This window comes from Oxyura jamaicensis, chromosome 3, assembly GCF_011077185.1.
Source record: "Oxyura jamaicensis isolate SHBP4307 breed ruddy duck chromosome 3, BPBGC_Ojam_1.0, whole genome shotgun sequence".
Taxonomy (NCBI): domain Eukaryota; kingdom Metazoa; phylum Chordata; class Aves; order Anseriformes; family Anatidae; genus Oxyura; species Oxyura jamaicensis.
Genome location: NC_048895.1, coordinates 73,853,083 through 73,863,581, shown reverse-complemented (window position 1 = coordinate 73,863,581; position 10,499 = coordinate 73,853,083).

Below are 10,499 nucleotides of genomic sequence, written 5' to 3'. Positions count from 1 at the left end.
TGTCATATAACACAAAGAGTCTCTAATTCAGCTGAGAACTCTAGCAGTTAATGGTATTTAGTAGTTTCTCTTTCAGATAATGCTCAAAATAAGGTACATCAGGTACTTAAAATAGGATTTCTTTGACCTTGTGTTTTCCTATCACTGCTGGCAAGAATTAAAAATGGTTTTAACAACCTGGATGAAATGCCTCCAGACCAGCATTTCCATTTAGCCATCTTAAAAAAAAAAAAAAAAAAAAAAAAAAAAAGTGGAAAATAGCAAATTTCTGTTCACCCCATGCCACCCCAGAAGCAAATTAACAGATTCATTTCCATTGGGTAATCCTCTGCTTGAGACACTCATAACTCAGTCTAACAAATATCTGAACAATAATGCAACATCAACAGGCTGCCCAGGGAAGTGGTGGAGTCACCATCCCTGGAGGTCTTTAAAAGATGTTTAGATGTAGAGCTTAGGGATATGGTTTAGTGGGGACTGTTAGTGTTAGGTCAGAGGTTGGACTTGATGATCTTGAGGTCTCTTCCAAGCTAGAAATTCTGTGATCCTGTGATTCTGTGATTCTGTGATTCTGTGAACATGGATATATGGTCAGCAGCAGTCTGTCGGGTGTGAAGTGTCAGCACAAGCTTTCTTTAAATAACTTAGAATTGTTTTCTACATGTTTTGTTTATCTAATATATATCTATATATTTCTTGGTGAAAGTAAGGAAACACATGGAGAAGTCTGCCCACCAAATGGGGGTCCAGATTCTCCTAAAATAAAACCACTTTTCAGAAGCTTCTAAAGAATGTTTTGAAAAATTATGTATATATACACTCAAATTTGTAGATAAAACTCTTAGCAACCATACATTTAAGATATTGACATCAGGTGATAAATTTTTTTTTATATTTATTTTACCTTCTGTTATTCAGTAAAAGATATTATGAAAATAGTAGGAATTATTGGAAAGGAAACCATAATTCAAAATCTTGAAACATATGGAAACATTCTGTTCAAAATGAATTGAAATGTATTATTTTCAAAAATAAAATTTATAGGATACTCTTCATACATATAACTCCTCTATGATATCACGCTAAATATCAATGCAAGAAGCAGCATTTCATTATTTTTTTGTCATTATTATTTTTCAGGATTTACACTGCACCCTTTTATGAGATTAATTTTTATTTTCTAATTTAACTGTTCTTTCTCTATGTTAGTATATTAAAAGGAGCAAGGACACAGGTGGTAGAACTATCTGGTAATTGACAATACCCTTTAGTATATCTGTACCAGGTAGAGTCCTCTTCTGGACAGTGCATGATCATGACCTGGAGAAATGACACTATTAGTTTTCATGGCAGAAGAGAGTTTAGCTGCAGACATTTTGTGTGTCATATGTAATTTGACTCCAAGGGTCAGAAAAGGTAACTTTTAAACTTTTAAATATTATTTACAGAAGTAGCCATAGATTCATCTCTATCACCTTTTTTAATATTTCTACCAACATTCCCATATTTATTTTCTTCCATAACTTTTCTGTCTGTAACTCTTCAACTACATTCAGTTATACTGTGAATTAGATCTGAGAGATTAACACACATACTCACATACAGAGTCATTAGTTGCTAATACTACTCAACATCTTTTCAGACAGTCATTTATAATTGAGAACTTTTATCGAAAATTATATAGGAGGATAGAAACAGAAAATATCCTAACAAATACAAGTCTCTTCTGGGTGCATTTTCCCATAAAAGCAATGCCATGTGTAAATTAAATATGACTGATCTACATTCAAGTTTATAGATGTAAATATGTAAATATGTATATATTTAGATATGTATACAATATATATGAGTGTGTGCATGAATATATGCAAGCATATGTATTAATATCAGAGAATTAGAGTATGAGAGAATGGTTGAAGTTGGAAAGGAGATTTTCTAGTCTGACATTGCTTCTCAAAGCAGGGTCAACTAGAGCAGATTGCTTAGGGAATTGCTTAGCCAGGTTTAGAATATCTCCATTGATGGAGACTCCACCACCTCTCTGGGCAACATTTCATTATTCCATCTTTCCCATATAAGAGAAAAAAAAGAAAAAAAAGAAAAAAAAAAGAAAAAAAAAAAAAACGCTTTATGTTTAAGTGTTTAAGAGGATTTGTAATGTTTCAGTCTGTGCCAATTACATCTTGTCCTTTCTTTGGATACCACTGGTAAAAGTCAAGTTCTGTCTTTTTTACTCTTTCACATTAGATATTTATTTATTTGATCCCCCTGAGACTTCTCAAGACTAAAGAGTCCCATCTCTCTCAGCATGCTAAGACCCCAGTCCTATAAATAAGTGAACCAGACAGAGCTCATCATTGCTGCATTCTGCCTGTGTATCTGAGTTTTAGCCTGGAAAAAAAAAAAAAAAAAAAAAAAAAAAAAAAAAAAAAAAAAAAAAAGTGGGAAAGTTGATGTGAGAGTCAGAGCCAGGAACCAAGAGGCACTCTCTGTAGCTTAGTATCACCCTATCAAGTTGATTTACCACAGGACCCACAGAGTAGCATAACTGCCTAGCAGTGATTCAGTGATTCACTGCAGTTCTATGCGAGTCCTCACAGATCTGTTCCTACTCTTATGGACTTAATTCAAATATTTTTTTGTTCTTAACTTGTCAACTTTTTACAACATATGCATTGTACAATAACTTTAATGTAAACCACAGGGTTTTCTGCTCCCAGTTTTCACCCCTGATGATTTGTTGTTATCTGTAAGAAGGACTGATTGTTTTGGACCTTTTACAAGGAAGATTTTTAACACACATTTTGTTTAATTGCTGTTATATATTACTAAGAAGTAAATTGCATTGGTTTGCAGAGGTGTCATAAATGGATGTTTTCTATCTACTTCATTTTTAGGTGTGCTTTTTCCTTTTAAACATCAAAGCTAACTTTTAATTATAGGAAAGGAAATAAAAACACACAATATTTTGATTTATAGCAACTGCATGGTATTTCCAAAGTTTGAGAAAATTATTGCCCAAGGGGCTCCAAACACTTCACTGACAGTTCTTATTTTCAAAGAAAAATAATAATAAAAATCAGCAGTAATCCAATTAAAAAAAAAAAAAAAAAAAAAAAAAAAAAAACTTTATTCCCTCCCCTTTCTCTCACTGTGCTGAGCAGAGCTTTGGCCCAGATAAGAAACTGGGTCTCAGTTCAGTTCAAGATTGTATAGCTACAGACTAAGATTTACATCCTCTGGTGCACAGGGAAAAGCAAGAATGGGAGGAAGTAGAGGCATTCTACCCATGAAAAAACAACTGTTCTCCAGGAGACATTCCCTGCTGTATCAGTCTATTCCCATACCAGTTACATGCCATTGCTGCAGTTTTGTTAGAAGAGGTGTGGTGAGAAACCAAAATGCTCCTGGCAGCCTTTTAGCTGATGGCGATAGTTTTTGTTTGGAAGAGGCAGAGATTTGACTCCCTTCATTCCCCCAGTGCAGCTAAACATGGCATAGTTGCTCTGCATACAGACTATAACATTTTAAACTAAAACTGCCATCTTAATATGGGTTTATAAAACAATTTGGTTAGCACCATCTCTATTAATATAACATTTCTATGAAAAATCAATACCTGTTCCTCCAACTTCCCTTTCTTTCTATGAGTTTTAATTTCCCCTGTGTGTATATGTACATATATGTCTAGAGCTGCTGAAACTGTTCTGGCTGACAGAACTCAAGTTAAGCAGCATTACTAAATGCTGACTGGGTCTGGCTTAAATTTGCACTGTTCAAAATGTGCATAACTGCCTAAAGTTCAGACTTGTCTTCTACTGGTGCAATGATGTTTTTCTCATTGCTTCTGGCATTTTTTTTGTCTGATTCTTTACACATTTACAACCCAACAGATTCATATATTTAAAATAAATATAAATTAAAATTATATTTACTGAAGTGAAGGTTAATAGAGAGAAAAAAAAAAAAGTGTCATTAATCAAATCATTTTGCTTTTGTGTGCCTCATTTCACCCTTTGTGATATGGAGATATCCTCCTAAGCACAAACTGCATGTTGAGAGATGTTACACATTAAGTTATTATGGTAGTTACAATAATAAAGCTCAATTATTAAGATAATTAAGCAATAACTCAAGGCAGAAAATGTTCAGGTCTTAATAAGGTTTATGTTTTATAACTTACTTCTGTCAATATATTACATTCCTGGACACTGAAGTCACATCTAAGAATGTTACTTCGATGATTTATCTATTTATTTATTTTAAGGAGAAAACATATTTTTAAGAGTTTTACTACAAGAACAAAGACATAAAAGTATATTTGCCATTTTTTCATAGTGAGACCTCTACTGAAGACATGGTAAGGGTCCATACAAATACTTCAAACTAGTTGCTTGCTTCTACTTTATCTCATTCATATACGTGGAAATTCTGGAGTAGTTACTCTAGGAAAGATGTGGAAAAAATAAGTCCAAACTAAAAATTTCTTCACATCTCATTATTCAAGCCTTTGCATTATTTTAAGAATGTAAATTCAAAACCAGAACAAATCAACTAATATTGGCTTTTTATTAATTTATGTCTAACTCCAATAATTCAGAAAATAAAAAGGAATTCTTGTGTTGGATAAGCAACTTTATATTATAATGAAGACATCACCTACAACACCCAAAGATGCAGAAGAACATAGTAACTCTTCACCACCACTATCTTATCTCACATACATTGATATCTCAGCTTACTCTGTTCCAGAAAGAATAATGTTTTTGCTTTCACTGCATTTATGGTCAGGCATATCCACCATGTTGCAATAGTTACATTTCCATGCCCCCACTTTTTTATGGTAGAATTTAAACTAAATATTCCTCCAATAAAACATCTAAGTATTAGGAGTCCCAGAATTCAGATTTTTAGAAAGCTTGTTTAGTTATATCCCTCTGCATTTATTCAGTTTATTCTAATCAATAAGGAGTCTAAATAATGTTTAAATATGCTGTTGTTCACTTGTAACATTAACCATAAACTACTCTAGCAAATCTTTAAAGAAAATGATAGAATCACAGAATGTTTGGGGTCTTGAAGTAACTTAAAGATCATCTAGGTCCAACCCCACTGCCAGACTGTTTCAGTGCCTCACTGTCCTCATAGTAAAGAATTCCTTATGAATATCTAATCTAAATCTCTGCTATTTTAGCTTAAAATAATTTGTCCTGTCACTGCAATCCCTGATAAAGAGTCCCTCTCCAGCTTGTCCTTCTCCTCTCCAGGCTAAACAACCTCAATTTTTTCAGCTTTTCTTCATAGGAGAGGTGCTCCAGCCCTCTGATCATCCTCATAGTCCTCCTCTGCACCCACTGTAATGGGTCAATGTCCTTCTTATATTGGAGCCCCAGAGCTGAATACAGTGCTTTAGGTAGGCATCACATGAGAAAAAATGAATAGAACTTAGAGATATCAATGGTCTGTTTTTTGACAATCAGCCCATTGATTAGAATTTCAAACTCAAATTTGAGTACTTATTTTACTGGAAACATTTAGAGGAGACATTACAGAGGAAAAGGATCTAGGAGTGCTGACCAATGCACACCTGAACATGAGCCAGCAGTGTGCCCAGGTGGCCAAGAAGGCATCCTGGCTTGTATTAGGAACAATGTAACCAGCAGGACCAGAGAGGTGATCGTCCTTGTGTACTCAGCTCTGGTGAGGCCACACCGTGAGTACTGTGTTCAGCTTTGAGCCCCTCACTACAAGAAGGACATTGAGGCCTGGAACGTGTCCAGAGAAGGCTACGAAGCTGGAGAAGGGCCTGAAACACAAGTCGTGTGAGGAGCAGCTGAGGGAACTGGGGTTGTTTAGTCTGGAGAAGAGGAGGCTCAAGGGAGACCTTACTGCTCTCTACACCTACCTGAAAGGAAGTTGTGTGGAACTGGCAAACAGGCTCTTTGTGCAGCTAACTAGTGATAGGACAAGAGGGAATGGCCTCAGGTTGCACCAGGGGAGGTTTGGGTTGGAAATTAGGAGAGATTTCTTCTCAGAAAGAGTAGTCAGGCATTGGAAAGGGTTGCCCAGGAAAGTGGTGGAGTCACTGTCCCTGGGAGCGTTCAAGGAAAGGTTGGACATGGTTCTTAGGAACATGGTTTAGTGAGTGACATTGGTAGTAAGGGGATGGTTGGACCAGATGATCCTGGAGATCTTTTCCAACCTTAATGATTCTATGATTCTGTGATTCAAACTTCCTCATTTCTTGGGAGAGTAATTCACGTACCAGCACATAGACAAAAAAAGGCTTGGAAATTTTCAGGCCATATTCAGAACCCATGTTACTTCAGCCTCCTTCTTATTCCTTTCACTCCCTCTAGACCCATTGACTCTCTCAATTTTATGTTTCTTTCTCCAAATATCAGGACAATGTTCACTTGTTTATATACTTGCAATCATAGCATTTTCTTGGGGGTTGTTTCACTTCAGGAGAGAACTTGCATCCAGATTCCACTATTTGCCTGCAAAATTGGAAACCACTTAGGAAACCACTCCCAAACCCTTGTTTATGGAGTGTTAGCAGTAAGTAAGTAACTTCAAAGAGAAGCATGGTCTACCATGGAGCTGGGAGCAGGCATTGTCAATGAAAACAGAAGAGTGGTCACACTGGATTAGGCCAAAAATCAGTCTAGATGGTTATCATGTCTCCTAGAGTAACCAAAGCAGACACATAGTGATAAATATTAGAACAGAACACTTATAGGCAATACCTCCAGGACAAGAACAAGGATTCTTGACACTTCTGCTTAAGGTGATACCTAGCTAGAATATACATACAGGTATACATGCATGTAGGTAGACGCATACCAAATATATAAAAATATAAAATGTATTAAATAGATAGGGATATGTGTGGATATTTTTTTGAGAATATTTCACATAGTAGCCAGACAACTTTAGAAAGCTATATTTTTGTTTTTAAAGAAAACTTCCACAGCTGCACTGGTGGGAGGGCTGGTTTTATATATAGGTTTTAGCTTGTCTGTTACTTTAAGTAACCCATCAATAATTTGGCTGGAGTTGACTTGGCAAGCACATGTAAAAATGTTTCAGATGAACAGAGGGATGTCCAGGAATTTTATTAGTTTATTAGTTTTCAAGACTGAATAGCCACTCCGTACATTTTTTAAATTTATTATTATTATTATTATTATTATTATTTTAATATTACAGGGGTCTGTTAAATACAGATAAGTTCTGGAGAAGAACCTGCTGAAGACTTAGACTCCCCAGTACTCAGCACTCGTGACACATTGTTCTGGCATGGAGTTCAACTTCCCCTCTGAATAAGCCCTCTTTCAATTTAGTTGAGTTTGTTTCTTTAATAATGTCTCAGAATAATCTAGTTCCCTTAATATCACTCATCTTCTACCTTTCAGGGCACAAAACTAGTTATTCTGAATTTGGCAATCAGATGGAGAAAGCAAGCAAGCAAGCATACAAACGCATTCCTTTATCTAAATAAATGGCTGATGAGCCATTTCTTCAATTATTTGGTTCATAATAATTGTATTCTTCAATTATTTGTTTCATGGATTGAGGGAGGGTGCTGGTGGTATGTTTTCATTTAATACAGGAATCAAAAAATGGAATTCATAAAAATATATTTTATTTCTCCTTCTTACAGTATGCTTTTGGCTCTTTGGTGACATACAGCAAAAAGAGCTAGGAAATCTTTATTTATACTTCTTCAAAATAAAGAGTGAATTTATTTGATAATTTATTGTTCAATATACCATACTTCATAAGCTTCAGAAACACTGCTTTTAACACTTTCACATAATATTTAAGAAAATGATTATAAATATCTTGTTTCTCAAACTTGAGTTAGACTATCCAGGCTACTTTCTGATATTCACTGAATTTACACTGAATTTAACAAAAAATGGGGGCAGTTAAGAAGCTTTATTTTTATATTTAATCATCTCAGCATGCTACAAAATCTCAGCATGCTAATTCATTAATATTCAGCCACATAATAAAATGTTATTTATAATATTTAAATGTATGTATCCAAATGTTCTCGCTGTCCTATGGTTCTTTCTATATCCAAAAGCACCTTTTGTTCATAAACATTTTCTCATTCATACATAAAATTCATAAACATTTTCTCATTCATTCATTTGAAAATTTTCCACTCCTAGCACACTATCATGTTTTACACCTAAAAAGTATAGCATTTTACTTGTTCAATATATTATACAGATTTTAATAAATGATTACATACACATCCAAGAGAGTTGACTGAATAATTCATAACAAGTATTTTCTATTCTTCATTTTACATGAATAATTACTAGGTTGTAGACTGTTCACAAATAGTTTATTCTGAATATTCACTATTTAAAATCCCAATTTTATGTTGGTTTATTGATGTGCAGGATGTAGAATATCACATTTTGCTTCCCTAAAGACTTAAATTCTTAACTTCATCACAAGATAGCAAAAAAGTTGGTACAATAGGCAACTACAGAGAAGGAGCTAGTCTTATGGAAAATACCCTATCAAGCGAATTTGTATTTCAAGCACAGAAAGAACAGATTTGAAAGATAAAGACAGCTATGTAAGTGTAATATGCTTGATAATACAGGTATAGTATAATGTGTACATGTTGCCATAGCACGATAAGTATTAAATGCTGTGAGTAGACATTAGCTTGTGCAATAACTGTGTAGTACTGTGCCCAATTCTGTTCAAAAACTTCATTAATGATCAGGATGATGGGGTAGAGTGTGTCATCAGCAAGTTTGCTGATGTCACAGAACTGGGAGGAATGGCTGCCATCCAGTGCAACCTCAACAACCCAGAGAAATGGTCTCACAGGAACCTCATGAAATTCACAAAGGGTATGCGCAATGTCCTGCACCTGGGAAGAAAAAACAAAATACACTAGAGGACAACTGGCTGGAAGGCAGCTTTGTAGGAAAGGACCAGAGGGTCCTGTGGGATACCAAGTTAGACATCAGCCACTGCTGTGCCCTTGCCACACAGAAGGCTAATGGTAAATCTTGGGCTACATTAGGAGCAGTATTGGCAGCAGGTCAAGGGTGGTGATCCTTCCTCTCTTCTCAGCACTGGTAAGGCCACACCTGGAGTACTGTGTCCAGTTCTGCACATAGAGAGATTTGGACATACTGGAGAGAGTTCCACAAAGGGTCATGAAGATAATGAAAGGGCTGGACTCATCTCTCATATGAGGAAAGATTAAGAGAGCTTTTTAGTCTAGAGAAGACTTTTTAGTCTAGAGAAGAGGAGGCTTAGGGTGGGAATCCCATTAATGTATATAAATGTTTGAAGGGAGGGTGCAAAGATGACAAAGCCAGGCTGTTTTCAGTGGTGCCCAGTGACAGGACAAAAGGCAACAGGCACAAACAGGAAACACGGGAGGTTCCTTTTGCACATCAGAAAGCATTTCTTCACTGTAAGGGTGACTGAGCACTGAGGATGCCCAGAGAGGTTGTGGACTCTCCTCCTTAGAGATTTTCAAAACCTGACTGGATGTGCCAGGCAGCCTGCTGTAGGTGGCTCTGCTTGAGAATGGGAGTAGAAGTAGATGACCTCCAGAAGTCCCTTCCAACCTCAACCATTCTGTGATTCTGTACTTCTCTGAGTCAACTTGCTAGTAGATTTAATAAAACAGCCACCATCAGGAATTACAATCAAAAATATTTTTAGTTGATGTCCATCAGGATTAGTCTTACATTTTTCAACATTTTTAGCAGTAATTTGGAAGAAAAACATAAATCATAGAATTGTAGAATCATAAAGGTTGGAAAAGACCTTCAAGATCATCTGGTCCAACCATACCTCTACCACCAATATCTAGACCATGTACCAAAGTACCACATCCAACCTTTGCTCTATGGTTGATGAAATTTATAGAAGTAAAAATTGGCATAAAATAAAATGATCAAGAATGAAATTATTCAAAGAAAAATTTCCTACTTACTAAACTAAGTATATTCACAAAAAATACATTTTAATAAAGCCAATAGTATAGTTTTGGAAGGAAAACGTACCTAATGTTTCTAAAACTATCTACAAACGGCTAAAACAACAGTCAATGATAGTATCTATTATAGTTGTGACAGAAAAGAGCTGTACTGTTAAAGAAAAATAATAAAATAAGAGTCAATGAGAACAGAAAATAATTTTATTTGTGATTTTAGCATGTGGAAACTAATTTTTGAATTTAGTATATATATTGTGTGTCCACACATATAAAATGAAAAACAGGACTGGAAAAGAAGAAAAACAAATACAGCTATGAAGCTTCAAGAGATCTAGCTTTGGAAAGAACACATTGAGACATAGTTTGTTTACAGTAGTTAAGTATCGAAAATTAAACAAACAAAAAAAAGTTAACATCATCATTGACAGTGAGCAGTATAGAATATTTGAATATTTTGACCTTTTTCCTTTCCTTTCCTTTCCTTTCCTTTCCTTTCCTTTCCTTTCCT